We start from the raw sequence: 12,654 nt of genomic DNA, 5'->3' as shown, positions 1-12,654 counted from the left end.
TCGACCTCCTAGAGTTCAACTCCCGCTCTCAACCCATGAACAATATGAGTCCGAAGCTTCTTTCGTAACTCCCATAATTTCTTCGTAGTGGCTCCGTTCCATGCCTCATTTCATAGGGAAGCCCAAAGTGGCTCTATTTCATTCTATTTCACTTCCTAGCACTTCCTATCATTTAATATCCATCCCTTTGGTCTTATTGACATAAGAGATGTCATTTATAGTCTATCTCTTTCTATATATGGAAAGTCAAGAAATTCTCATCGAAACATCGAGAAATTGTGCATATAGAAAACTCTAAAGAAAGAAAAAAAGGAGACCCATGCCATGATTTTCAAATCTTTTCTATTTAGTAGTCTAAGTTTCTCGATGAGGATAATTAATTCGGTCGTTGTGGTCGGACTCTATTATGGATTTCTGACTACATTCTCCATAGGTCCCTCTTAGATCTTCTTTCTCCAATCTTGGATTAGGGAAGAAGGAGATATTCGCGACTACTGGCGATTTCATTATGGGGCAGCTCATGATCTTCATATCGATCTATTATCCACCTCTGTATCTATTCTTTCTTAGCTAAACAGGTGGAAGATCTATCCAATTTGGTTATATTATATCATGGACTCGAAAAACGGATCTGAATTTGACTGAAATGCACGATCTTCACAGGTATCACTTTTCACGATACCTAAAAGGTGGAATAGCGATTTTCGAACCATTTCCTATAAGAGAATGGTTTCCATTACTTTGAGAAATGGATTCTTATATCAAACTATAGCTATTGCATTAAAGAAGAAAAGAAACTAATAGAAGTCGAAGACGCGGAATGATAGTGAATAGAGAGAAAGATTCTTCTGATTTTCTTGTTTCTATCTACTAGACGCCGTAGAGAATTGAGAATTTTCATGTCTTTCAATTCTCGTACTCGTAATTGGAAAGTTATGGAAGGAGACCCATCATTTTGCAATGAAAACAACATATAAAACTCTGGACAATTTCGAAATCAGGCCAAGCGTCTTAATACATATGCAAAAAAATTCATTATTGGCCCACCATTGATTAGAAGATTTAGCTTGTATGAATCGCTATTGGTTTGATACGAATAATGACAATCGTTTCAGTATGTTAAGGATACAGATGTATCCACAATTCATTTAGAGTTACTTAATAGTCTATTTCTTATACCATATCTCTATCCCGTGAAATTCTCGAGCCAAAAGATGGATGCATATGCTGTGTTTCATTTTGCTAAATGATATCAATTAAATGGTGTATCAATTCCATAAATTGCATATAGCAATAAATAAATCAGCAAAATTCTTTCTAATATTTTAGATAGAAGAAACATTTCTTCTATCTAAAATATTAGAAAGAATGTACCCTTCTATCCAAATCCAATTTGCATCGATAAAATAAATCCAAATTCCAGTAGTAGATGAATAATTGCAAATTTGTGTGTGTACGAGATTAGAATAACTTCAAAATAACTGACATAATTTTGTATTTTTCCTGATCAGAAAAATACATGAAAAAGAAAGGAGGTAGAAAAATTTTTGGATTTATGGTTAAAGAAGAAAAAGAAGAAAACAGGGGTTCTGTTGAATTTCAAGTATTCAGTTTCACCAATAAGATACGGAGACTTGCTTCACATTTGGAATTACACAAAAAAGATTTTTCATCGGAAAGAGGTCTACGAAGACTTTTGGGAAAACGTCGACGTTTGCTGGCTTATTTGGCAAAGAAAAATAGAGTACGTTATAAGAAATTAATCGGTCAGTTGAATATTCGGGAGCAGTAATTTAATCGTTCAAATTTTTTTCTTGTTTTATTATTTTTTTAGTAGTCTTATAGTAGTCTTAGATTTTTCATTTTGATGAGCCTCGCTTTGAGGAATTCATGGAATAATCCATTTTCATGGAATAATGAATTAAGGAAGAAAGGATATGAGTCTACCGCTTACAAGAAAAGATCTCATGATAGTCAATATGGGCCCTCAACACCCATCAATGCATGGTGTTCTTCGACTGATCGTTACTCTCGATGGTGAGGATGTTATTGATTGTGAACCCATATTAGGGTATTTACACAGAGGAATGGAAAAAATCGCGGAAAACCGAACTATTATACAATACTTACCTTATGTAACAAGGATATAGAGAGATTGTAGAAAGGGGATAGGATAGTTATTTTTGCAAGAGACTTGTTGTAAATTCCTTAACTTAAGAAAGAAAAAAGAATAAAAACACAGATACATAACATAAAAAAAAGAATAAATAAGACGAGATTCGACCTCCCCCTACATATTTAATTTCCTCTCCTATACAAAAACTAGCAAGACCCACTCCATTGGTAATTCCATCAATAACACCCTTATCAAAAAACTCCGTGAGTTCGGTTAACCCTCTTATACCGAGGGTAAAGACCCTAGTATAGAAAATATCTATATAACCACGATTATATGACCAACTGTATATATTTTTTTTTACTTGATCTAAAAATTCTTTTTTAGGATTTCCTTTGTAAAAAGAGTTTATTAAATCCAAATTCTGAAAAAAAGAATAAGCGGATCCATAGAAGATATATGCTATGAATAAACCAAAGATAGCTAGACTTACAGAAGAAATTGCATTAGTAATAAATTCATATGAATTTACAAAAGAATTAGAACTTTCCTGGGTAAAGTTTATTGAGGGAGTTAACCACTTTGATAATATGGTTAACTCTGCTATTCCATTACCAATTCCTCCATTATCAAAAGAGATTCCTATGAATCCAATGAACAAAGTGAAAAGTAGTAATATAAGAAGAGGAAATAACATAGTATTTCCCGTTTCATGCGGATAGGCAAAAGTTTTTTTAGCCCCAAAAGACGTAGTAAAGGATCCTATCCTATTTCTTGTATTACCTTGAATTTTTGGTATATTTTGTGAAAAAAAAGAAACTCCACTCTTCGTTGTTGATAAAACGAAATCCCTATTCACTCCTTTGGGTATCCTTTTTCCCCATAAGGATATTGAATACAAGGAACTCTCTTTAGTGCTACTGTAATTTTGAAAATGAACACGCAAATACCCATCAAATGTAAGTAAATATATCCGAAACATATAAAAGGCAGTTAATCCTGCAGTAAAGGAGGCTATTATTCCAAAAAAGGGCGAATACAACCAACTATTACTAAGGATTTCATCTTTGGACCAGAAGCAAGCAAGAGGTGGAATACCACAAAGAGAAAGTGTACCCCATAAAAAAGTAGTTCTTGTGATTGGAATGTATTTTCTTAAACCGCCCATAAGAACCATATTTTGACTTTTATCTGGTGAATATCCAACAAGAGGTTCCATTGAATGAATAACGGATCCGGATCCCAAGAACAATAAAGCTTTTGAATAAGCATGAGTGATCAAATGGAATAAAGCAGCTTGATAAGAACCTATACCTAGAGCTAACATCATATAACCCAATTGAGACATTGTAGAATAGGCTAAGCTTCTTTTAATATCTCTCTGAGCAAGAGCTAAAGTAGCTCCTAAGAATAGTGTTATTGTACCTACTAAAGAAATAAAACTCATTATCAAAGGTAAAGATATGAAAAGAGGAAGAAGTCGAGCTAGAAGAAAAATTCCCGCAGCAACCATAGTTGCTGCGTGTATAAGAGCCGAAATAGGAGTGGGCCCTTCCATAGCATCGGGTAACCATACGTGAAGAGGGAATTGTGCGGATTTCGCAACTGCACCAAGGAATAATAAAAAAGCACACAAAGTAGTAAGTAAAGAGTTAATTCCATTATTAGGAATCCAGTTATTAGCTATTTTGAACAAATCCCTAAACTCTAAACTACCTGTTATCCAAAAAAAACCTAAAATTCCTAATAATAGACCAAAATCCCCTACACGATTAGTTACAAAAGCTTTTTGACAAGCACTCGCTGCGATTGGTCGTGTAAACCAAAAGCCTATCAATAAATAAGAACACATTCCCACGAGTTCCCAAAAAAAATAAATTTGTATCAAATTGGAGCTAGTAACCAATCCCAACATGGAAGTATTGAAAAAACTTATATAAACAAAAAATCTCAAATATCCTTCATCGTGAGACATATAACCATCACTATAAATAAGAACCAGGATTCCTACAGTAGTAATTAGTATTAACATAATAGAAGTAAGTGGGTCAATCAAGTATCCAAATTCTAAAGAAAAATCATTATTGACGGTCCAAGACCATAGATATTGATAGATCGAACTTCCATTTATTTGTTGAATAGACAGTTGAACTGAGAATACCATAGCTATACTTAAGAGTAAAACACTAGGAAAAGCCCATATGCGACGAAGATTTTTTGTTGCTGTCGGAATAAGAATAAGGCCAAATCCCATTGACATAATAACTGGAAGTGGGAGAAGAGGGATTACCCATGCATATTGATATGTATGTTCCATAAGAAAAGAAATTGCAATTTTTACTTCAATTTTTACTTCAATTTTTCTATAAAATTGTTTCCGATTCACCAAACCAATTCTTATCTCTTTCTGAAAGAATAAATAAAAAGAATAAGAAAAAATACTGAAATTCTTAATTTTTCCAAAATTTATCTCATTGAAATAATTAAAAATTAAGAATGGGTTTAGTTGGTTAAATTAAAAAAGTTAATAAAATAACTAGGTAACGAAGTTATTTTATTAACTAAATAAAGATATTTATAAAAATAAAAAAAAAAAAGTGGAATCATTTTACTTTCTATTCATAATTCATTTTTATATTTCTTTAAAACAAAGATGAAACAGCTCTCTTGTTCCATAATTAACTGATTGAGTGAATTCCAATGAAAACCTATGTTTATAAGAAATTATCGAATAGTCCTTACTTCATATAGAACTAAAATTCTAATGACTATAAATTACCTAAGTTTTAGAATGTCTTGTTTAAGAGACTCAGTATTTTTTGTTTTGATTGGAATTCCTTTCCTTTATGGAATACCATTCTGAACTTAATTAACTATTTTCATTTTCCCTTCTTTTTATCCCCCCGTCTTATCTTATATGGGGGATAGGCTTCCATACCATATATCTATATATGGAGTATACTTGATATATAAATAGATATAAATAGATTTAAATGAGAAACCCTTCTATATATTCTATATTATTAAAAAAAAAGTATAAAATATATAAAGAAAAAATGTTAAAAAATTCTTGTTGTCTTATCCGCATTAGACAAAATGAAGTAAAAAATAATTCAAAATTTAAGTATCTTTCAGTATCTAAGTATAAATACTAATAAAAAGAAGAAAGAAGGATTGATTTGCAGCAATAGATGTCTTTCACATACAACTAGAAAAAAGTAATTTCCTTTTTGAATGGCAGTTCCAAAAAAACGTACTTCAATGTCAAAAAAGCGTATTCGTAAAAATATTTGGAAGAAAAAGACTTATTTTTCCATAGTACAATCTTATTCTTTAGTAAAATCAAGATCATTTTCGAGCGGTAATGAGCATCCAAAACCAAAGGGTTTTTCTGGGCAACAAACAAATAATAAGATTTTGGAATAATATGAATTGACTTATCAAAAAAGAATTCCAATTATTTAATAATTTGGATTCTTCTTTGAATGTACTTTTATGTGTCGAATTACTCGGTACAATATTCTTAGAACAAAAAACCCCTCTTATCTTATATATACAAGAAAAAAAAAGTTTTGTTTGGTATACTGTGTGCTAAGTATTCTTTTCCTATCAATGAACTTTTCATAATTTTCCTAATAGAATCCTCATATTCTATTAGGAAAATTATGAAAAGTGGAGTATTCTTACAATAGGACTTACAACTTCCACCTATCTTCTCCAAAATCATAAGGTTAGTAAATCTTATTAATAAGAGCATAAAGACTTTCATTCTAGAAATTTTTAAAAAATCCAAAAAGCCTTTTCTATTTATCCATTTTATTTTAATTTCATCATTAAATAGAAACCCTTTTGGATTTTTTTCATTGTATTGAAAGAATTTTCAAAATGTAAAGGGGAAATTAATTAGAAAAAATTAGTTCTATAATTGCAAGTTAGAAAAAAGAAGTTCCAACTCTTTCAAGCAGTGTTTGTGTTTCTATTGGGCAAAGCAAGAGTTTATTGTAAAAAAAAAAAATGGAAACGATACTACCAAACGAAGTCTATTTTAATGAAAACTCTAATGTTCCTAAATTTTATGGACTTTCCCAATATCGACGATTCCCAAGATAATAGCTATTATTCTTTTAAGTTACCTATTATTTGAAGTTAGCCGCCATGGTGAAATTGGTAGACACGCTGCTCTTAGGAAGCAGTGCTCAAGCATCTCGGTTCGAATCCGAGTGGCGGCATTCTTGAAAAAGAATACAATAGATTAGAAATCAATTCGAAATTTACAATTTTGTAATGGGACCTTCCCCTTATGCTATTTGCAACTTTAGAACATATACTAACTCATATCTCTTTCTCAACGATTTCAATTGTGATTACGATTCATTTTATAACCTTATTAGTTCGTGAACTTGGAGGATTACGCGATTCGTCAGAAAAAGGAATGATAGTTACTTTTTTCTCTATAACAGGATTCTTAGTTTCTCGTTGGGCTTCCTCGGGACATTTTCCATTAAGTAATTTATATGAGTCATTGATCTTCCTTTCATGGGCCCTGTATATTCTTCATACCATTCCTAAAATACAGAACTCTAAAAATGATTTAAGCACAATAACTACGCCAAGTACTATTTTAACGCAAGGCTTTGCCACATCGGGTCTTTTAACTGAAATGCATCAATCCACGATACTAGTACCTGCTCTACAATCTCAGTGGTTAATGATGCATGTCAGTATGATGTTATTAAGCTATGCAACTCTTTTGTGCGGATCCTTATTATCTGCCGCTATTCTAATCATTAGATTTCGAAATAATTTCCATTTCTTTTCTAAAAAGAAAAAAAATGTTTTAAATAAAACATTTTTCTTTAGTGATATTAAATATTTTTATGCAAAAAGAAGTGCTTTAAAAAGAACCTCTGTCCCTTCATTTCCAAATTATTACAAATATCAATTAACGGAGCGTTTGGATTCTTGGAGTTATCGTGTCATTAGCCTAGGATTTACCCTTTTAACCGTAGGTATTCTTTGTGGAGCAGTATGGGCTAATGAGGCCTGGGGATCCTATTGGAATTGGGATCCTAAGGAAACTTGGGCATTTATTACTTGGACCATATTCGCAATTTATTTACATAGTAGAACAAATCCAAATTGGAAGGGTACGAATTCTGCACTTATAGCTTTGATAGGATTTCTTATAATTTGGATTTGTTATTTTGGTATAAATCTATTAGGAATAGGCTTACATAGTTATGGTTCGTTTACATTAACACCTAAATGATTACATAAAATAAAACCTTCATGAAATGAAGGTTTTTACTTTTATGTTTTATTTGAGAACCCCTTGAACGCCTTATCAAAGGGTTCTCAAAAATTCGAGATAGATCTAATTATACTTTTTTACTTATTTCTGCATTATATACTTTTTTACTTATTTCTGCATTAATAGAGCAGACGAGTAAAAAAAAGCAAACCTATTTAGGATAATAATTGGATAAGAGAGCCTCTACCCTGTCAACGGATAGGGAGAGAACAAAATCTGGATAAATACCAATTCCTATTACTGGTAAAAAGATACAGATTAAAATAAAGAGTTCTCGTGGTCCAGAATCCACAAAATTTGCGTTTGGAACATTAAATAGCTTGTATCCATAGAACATCTGGCGTAACATAGATAATAAATAAATAGGAGTTAATATCATTCCAATTGCCATTACAAAAGTAATTAGTGTTTTTGGCATTAACAGAAATTTTGGACTAGTAATTAGTCCAAAAAATACTACTAATTCTGCGACAAAACCACTCATTCCTGGTAAGGCAAGAGAAGCCATTGAAAAGCTACTAAACATGGTAAAAATTTTAGGCATTGGGATAGATATTCCCCCCAGTTCTTCGAGATAAACAAGACGCATTCTATCAGAAGCGGTTCCTGCCAAGAAAAAAAGTGTAGCACCAATAAATCCATGGGATAATATTTGTAAAATAGCTCCATTGAGTCCAATGTTGGTTATGGAACCAATTCCTATAATTATGAAACCCATGTGAGATACAGAGGAATAAGCTATTCTTTTTTTGAAATTTCGTTGACCAAGAGAAGTTGAAGCTGCATAGATTATTTGGATCGCTCCTATTATTACTAACCAGGGCGAAAATAGATAATGAGCATGAGGTAACAATTCCATGTTGATCCGAATCAATCCATATGCTCCCATCTTTAATAATATTCCCGCTAAAAGCATACATGTACTATAATGTGCTTCCCCATGGGTATCTGGTAACCACGTATGTAGGGGTATAATCGGCAATTTGACAGCATAAGCAATAAGGAAGCCAAAATATAAAAGTATTTCCAAGGTTGCAGGGTATGATTGATTAATTAATCTTTCCAAATCTAATCCTGGTTCGTTGGAACCATATAAGCCCATACCCAGAACTCCGATTAAGAAAAAAATGGAACCGCCTGCAGTATACAAAATAAACTTTGTAGCTGAATATAGACGCCTCTTCCCCCCCCACATGGATAAAAGTAAGTAAACAGGAATTAATTCTAACTCCCACATGATAAAAAAAAGTAAAAGGTCTCGCGAAGAAAATAATCCTATTTGACCACTATACATTGCGAGCATCAGGAAATAGAATAATCGCGAATTCCGTGTAATTGGCCAAGCTGCTAAAGTAGCTAAAGTAGTGATAAATCCTGTCAATAAAATAGATCCTAATGAAAGTCCATCGATTCCCAATCTCCAGTGGAAATCGAAGACATCTATCCATTTATAATCCTCCTTTAATTGGATTAAGGGATCCTCCAGTTGGAAATGATAACAGAACGCATAAGTCATTAGAAGGAATTCTAATAAACAAATAGATATAGTATACCACCTAACGACTTTGTTTCCCTTATGAGGTAAAAAGAAAATTAATGAACCTGCAAATATCGGCAAAACAACAAGTATTGTTAACCAAGGAAAATAACTCATGATAAAGTGATAAAGACAAGATACGTTTTGACCAGAAAAGCCCGTGCTCGATTATTTCGAGCACAGGCTTCTTCGGTAAAGAGGAATCAGACGATTCGAGTGAAGTTTTTTGTAACGTATCAATAAGATAGAGCCATGCTACGTGTTGTTTCAGGCCCTAAATAAACGCGGACACTTAAAAAATCTGTCGGGCAGGCAGATTCACATCTCTTACAACCCACACAATCTTCGGTTCTCGGCGCGGAAGCAATTTGCTTGGCTTTACATCCATCCCAGGGTATCATTTCTAATACATCTGTTGGACAAGCTCGTACACATTGAGTGCATCCTATACATGTATCGTAAATTTTTACGGAATGTGACATTGGATCTATAAATTTTTCTTTTCAACATAAAATTTTTCGATCTGGTAAAAATGAAATTAGTACTATAATGAGTCATATGTATTGTAGACCAGACGAAGCAATGGTTTATCCAAACTTCAAAAAAAAAAATCTATTTTTTAATCTGTTTGTGAGAAGCGTGAAGAGAGCCAAGAGACTTTAATTTTGGATTTCAACAATAAATAAGAAATAAGAAAGAATTTTACGAATTGTACAGACGAATTCGAATTAGCCAATAAATTGGGCTATCGTCTTTTCAATATAAAATTATTGCAATATTCAAAATTGCATATCAATGAATTACAAATACAAAAATTCATTTAAGTGAAAAAGAATACTATGCAATAATCTACTAAAAAAAATGGATATTCTCAAATAATACTAAGAAAATAGTATTGATTTCTATTTATTTTAATATGAGCGCCTTTGTTTAGAGGATTCTATGTCTAATTATTCAAAAGTCTAATTATTCAATAATTAGATTGATTGATACGAGTGGATTTCCTATTACGATGGATGGAAGAAAGAATGGATAGTCCAATAGCGGCTTCAGCAGCTGCAAGGGCTATAACAAAAATTGCGAAAATATCTCCTTTTAATTGGCGACTATCAAATAGATCAGAAAATGTTACGAGATTTAGATTAATTGAATTCAGTATAAGTTCAAGACATATTAGAGCTCTAACCATGTTTCGGCTTGTGATCAATCCATAGATACCAATCGAAAATAAATAGACCACTCAAAAAAAGTACATGCTCAAACATCATTAACTAACTCCTTATCAATCTCGATTCATTTCAATATGAGGGCAAGAATTGGAACCGATTCAATTAATTACAATAGAACAATTACACAACAAAAGAAAAAAAAAAAAAAAAAAAAGGAGGTATTTGTTGGCAGTAGATGGATTTTACTAAATCAAAATTGTGATTCTTTAGTTATTTATTTTAGATTTGCAATTCTTATAATTTGTACTTTTTCTAAGTTTTCTTATTGCCGAGCCATAGTAATTGCACCTATTAAAGAAACTAGAAGAATTATGGAAATGAGTTCAAACGGAAGATAAAAATCGGTTGCTAAATGAATTCCAATTTGTTGAACATTATTTATGAGACCCTGTTCTACTATTTGGTTTGATCTTGTAGTCCAAGAATTCCATACCACGACGTATCTGGATAGTAGTCATTAGTGAAAAAACAATAGTTATACAAACGAGTGAAGTGAACCCATCTCCAATAGTCCAATAATTCTTATCTTTAGACCATTCTGAGCCATTTACGATCATTACAGCGAATATGATCAAGACATTTATGGCTCCCACATAAATAAGAAGTTGTGCGACAGCTACAAAGTAGGAATTTAATAAAAAATAGAATAAGGATATACAAACAAGAACTAATCCCAGCGAAAAGGCAGAATAAATGGGGTTGGTAAGTAATACTACTCCTAGACCCCCTAGTAGAAGAACAAATCCCCCAAATAGCATAAGAATCTCATGTATTGGTCCAGGTAAATCCATTATGGATAAAAAGAAATTAATAGTATAAAATTTTTCATGAACTGACTAAAACTAAAGGATTCAAGGAAGGAAAAAAGGATTAGGGTATTTTTTTGGTGTATAAACTTATAGTTATAAATTATATTATATCACGAAAATCTAGTCTGATTTAAAATAAGAAATAATTTCCAATAAGCAGTAGTTTTTCGTTTTTCTTTATAGTTTAATTTTAAAGTTTAATAAAGAATTATTAGATTTTTATAACAGAAAGACAAAATCAAAGTTTAGTAATCAGTAATCGTTCTTGAATTCGAAGATTTTTCTTTGTTTATTTTACTTTTCAGACGAATTCCTAATTGTTTGAATTGTGTAATCTCCCATTATGAGATTGGTAACCGACTTAAAGCAATTTGATTGTATTCAAATTCATGACGATCATAGGTAGAAAGTTCATATTCTTCAGTCATTGATAACAGCTTGTTGGACAGTACTCAACACAATTGCCACAAAATATACAAACTCCGAAATCAATACTATAATTAAGCAATTGTTTTCTTTTAATATCCTTTTCAAATCTCCAATCCAACAACGGGTAAATCTATCGGACATACGCGAACACATACTTCACAAGCAATACATTTATCAAATTCAAGTGGATTCGCCCTCGGAAACGCTCTGGTGTAATTGATTTTTCATAAGGGTAGTGAATCGTTATAGGTAAACGATTTGTGTGGGATAAGGTAGTTATGAAACTTTGACCTATGTACCTTGTAGCCGTATTGTTTGTTGACCATAACTCATGAACCCAGTTACCATAGGGAACATATTCATTCTAAATATCTATGAAAAAGATATGTTTCTTTCTCTTGTTTGAGAGAGCTTTTGTGTTGAAAATATTCTTACTATTATTGTATTATCTTATTTATAGTGAAACAAGTTGAGAAGAGGTTGTTAATAAGAGATTGCCCAGGGAAATAGGTAAAAGAAATTTCCATCCAAGATTTAATAACTGATCCATTCTCATCCTCGGTAAAGTCCATCTTATTGTGATAGAAATGAAGAGAAATAATAAGCTTTAGTTAATGTAATAAATATACCCATTGTCATTTCCAAAATTCCAACTGCTTTATTCATTTGGAAAAATCAAAAAAGGATATATAGGGAATAGATAAATTCCACCCGCCCAAGTAGAGAACTGTTACAAATAAAGAAGAAACTAATAAATTTAGGTAAGAAACAAGATAAAATAAACCATATTTGATACCGGAATATTCAGTTTGGTAACCTGCTACTAATTCTTCCTCCGCTTCTGGTAAATCAAAGGGTAATCTTTCACATTCTGCCAAAGAAGAAATTAAAAAAACCAGAAAACCTATAGGCTGACGCCAAATATTCCATCCAAAAAAACCGTATTTTGACTGTGCTTCAACTATATCAACTGTACTTGAACTGTTAGATAATCATAGTCGGTGATAACATCACAGTTCCCACCGCTATTTCAAAACCGTACATGAACCTTAGCTTCATACGGCTTCTCTATGATCAGAAAAAGGAAAGGACTGTTTTGTTCCTAGCCCCGGGGGCGTAGATAGAAGATAGAATTAGATAAAATAAAATAGATTTGAAAGTCCTAAATTAGACCAAAGGAATTCCGTCTGCTAGAATAAGAAAAAGCGCTTCCGAATTGATCT

The sequence above is a fragment of the Triticum urartu genome, unplaced genomic scaffold (assembly GCF_056163025.1).
Source record: "Triticum urartu cultivar PI428250 unplaced genomic scaffold, HENAU_Tu73 scaffold685, whole genome shotgun sequence".
Taxonomy (NCBI): Eukaryota; Viridiplantae; Streptophyta; class Magnoliopsida; order Poales; family Poaceae; genus Triticum; species Triticum urartu.
Note: the sequence above shows the minus strand (reverse complement) of the source record.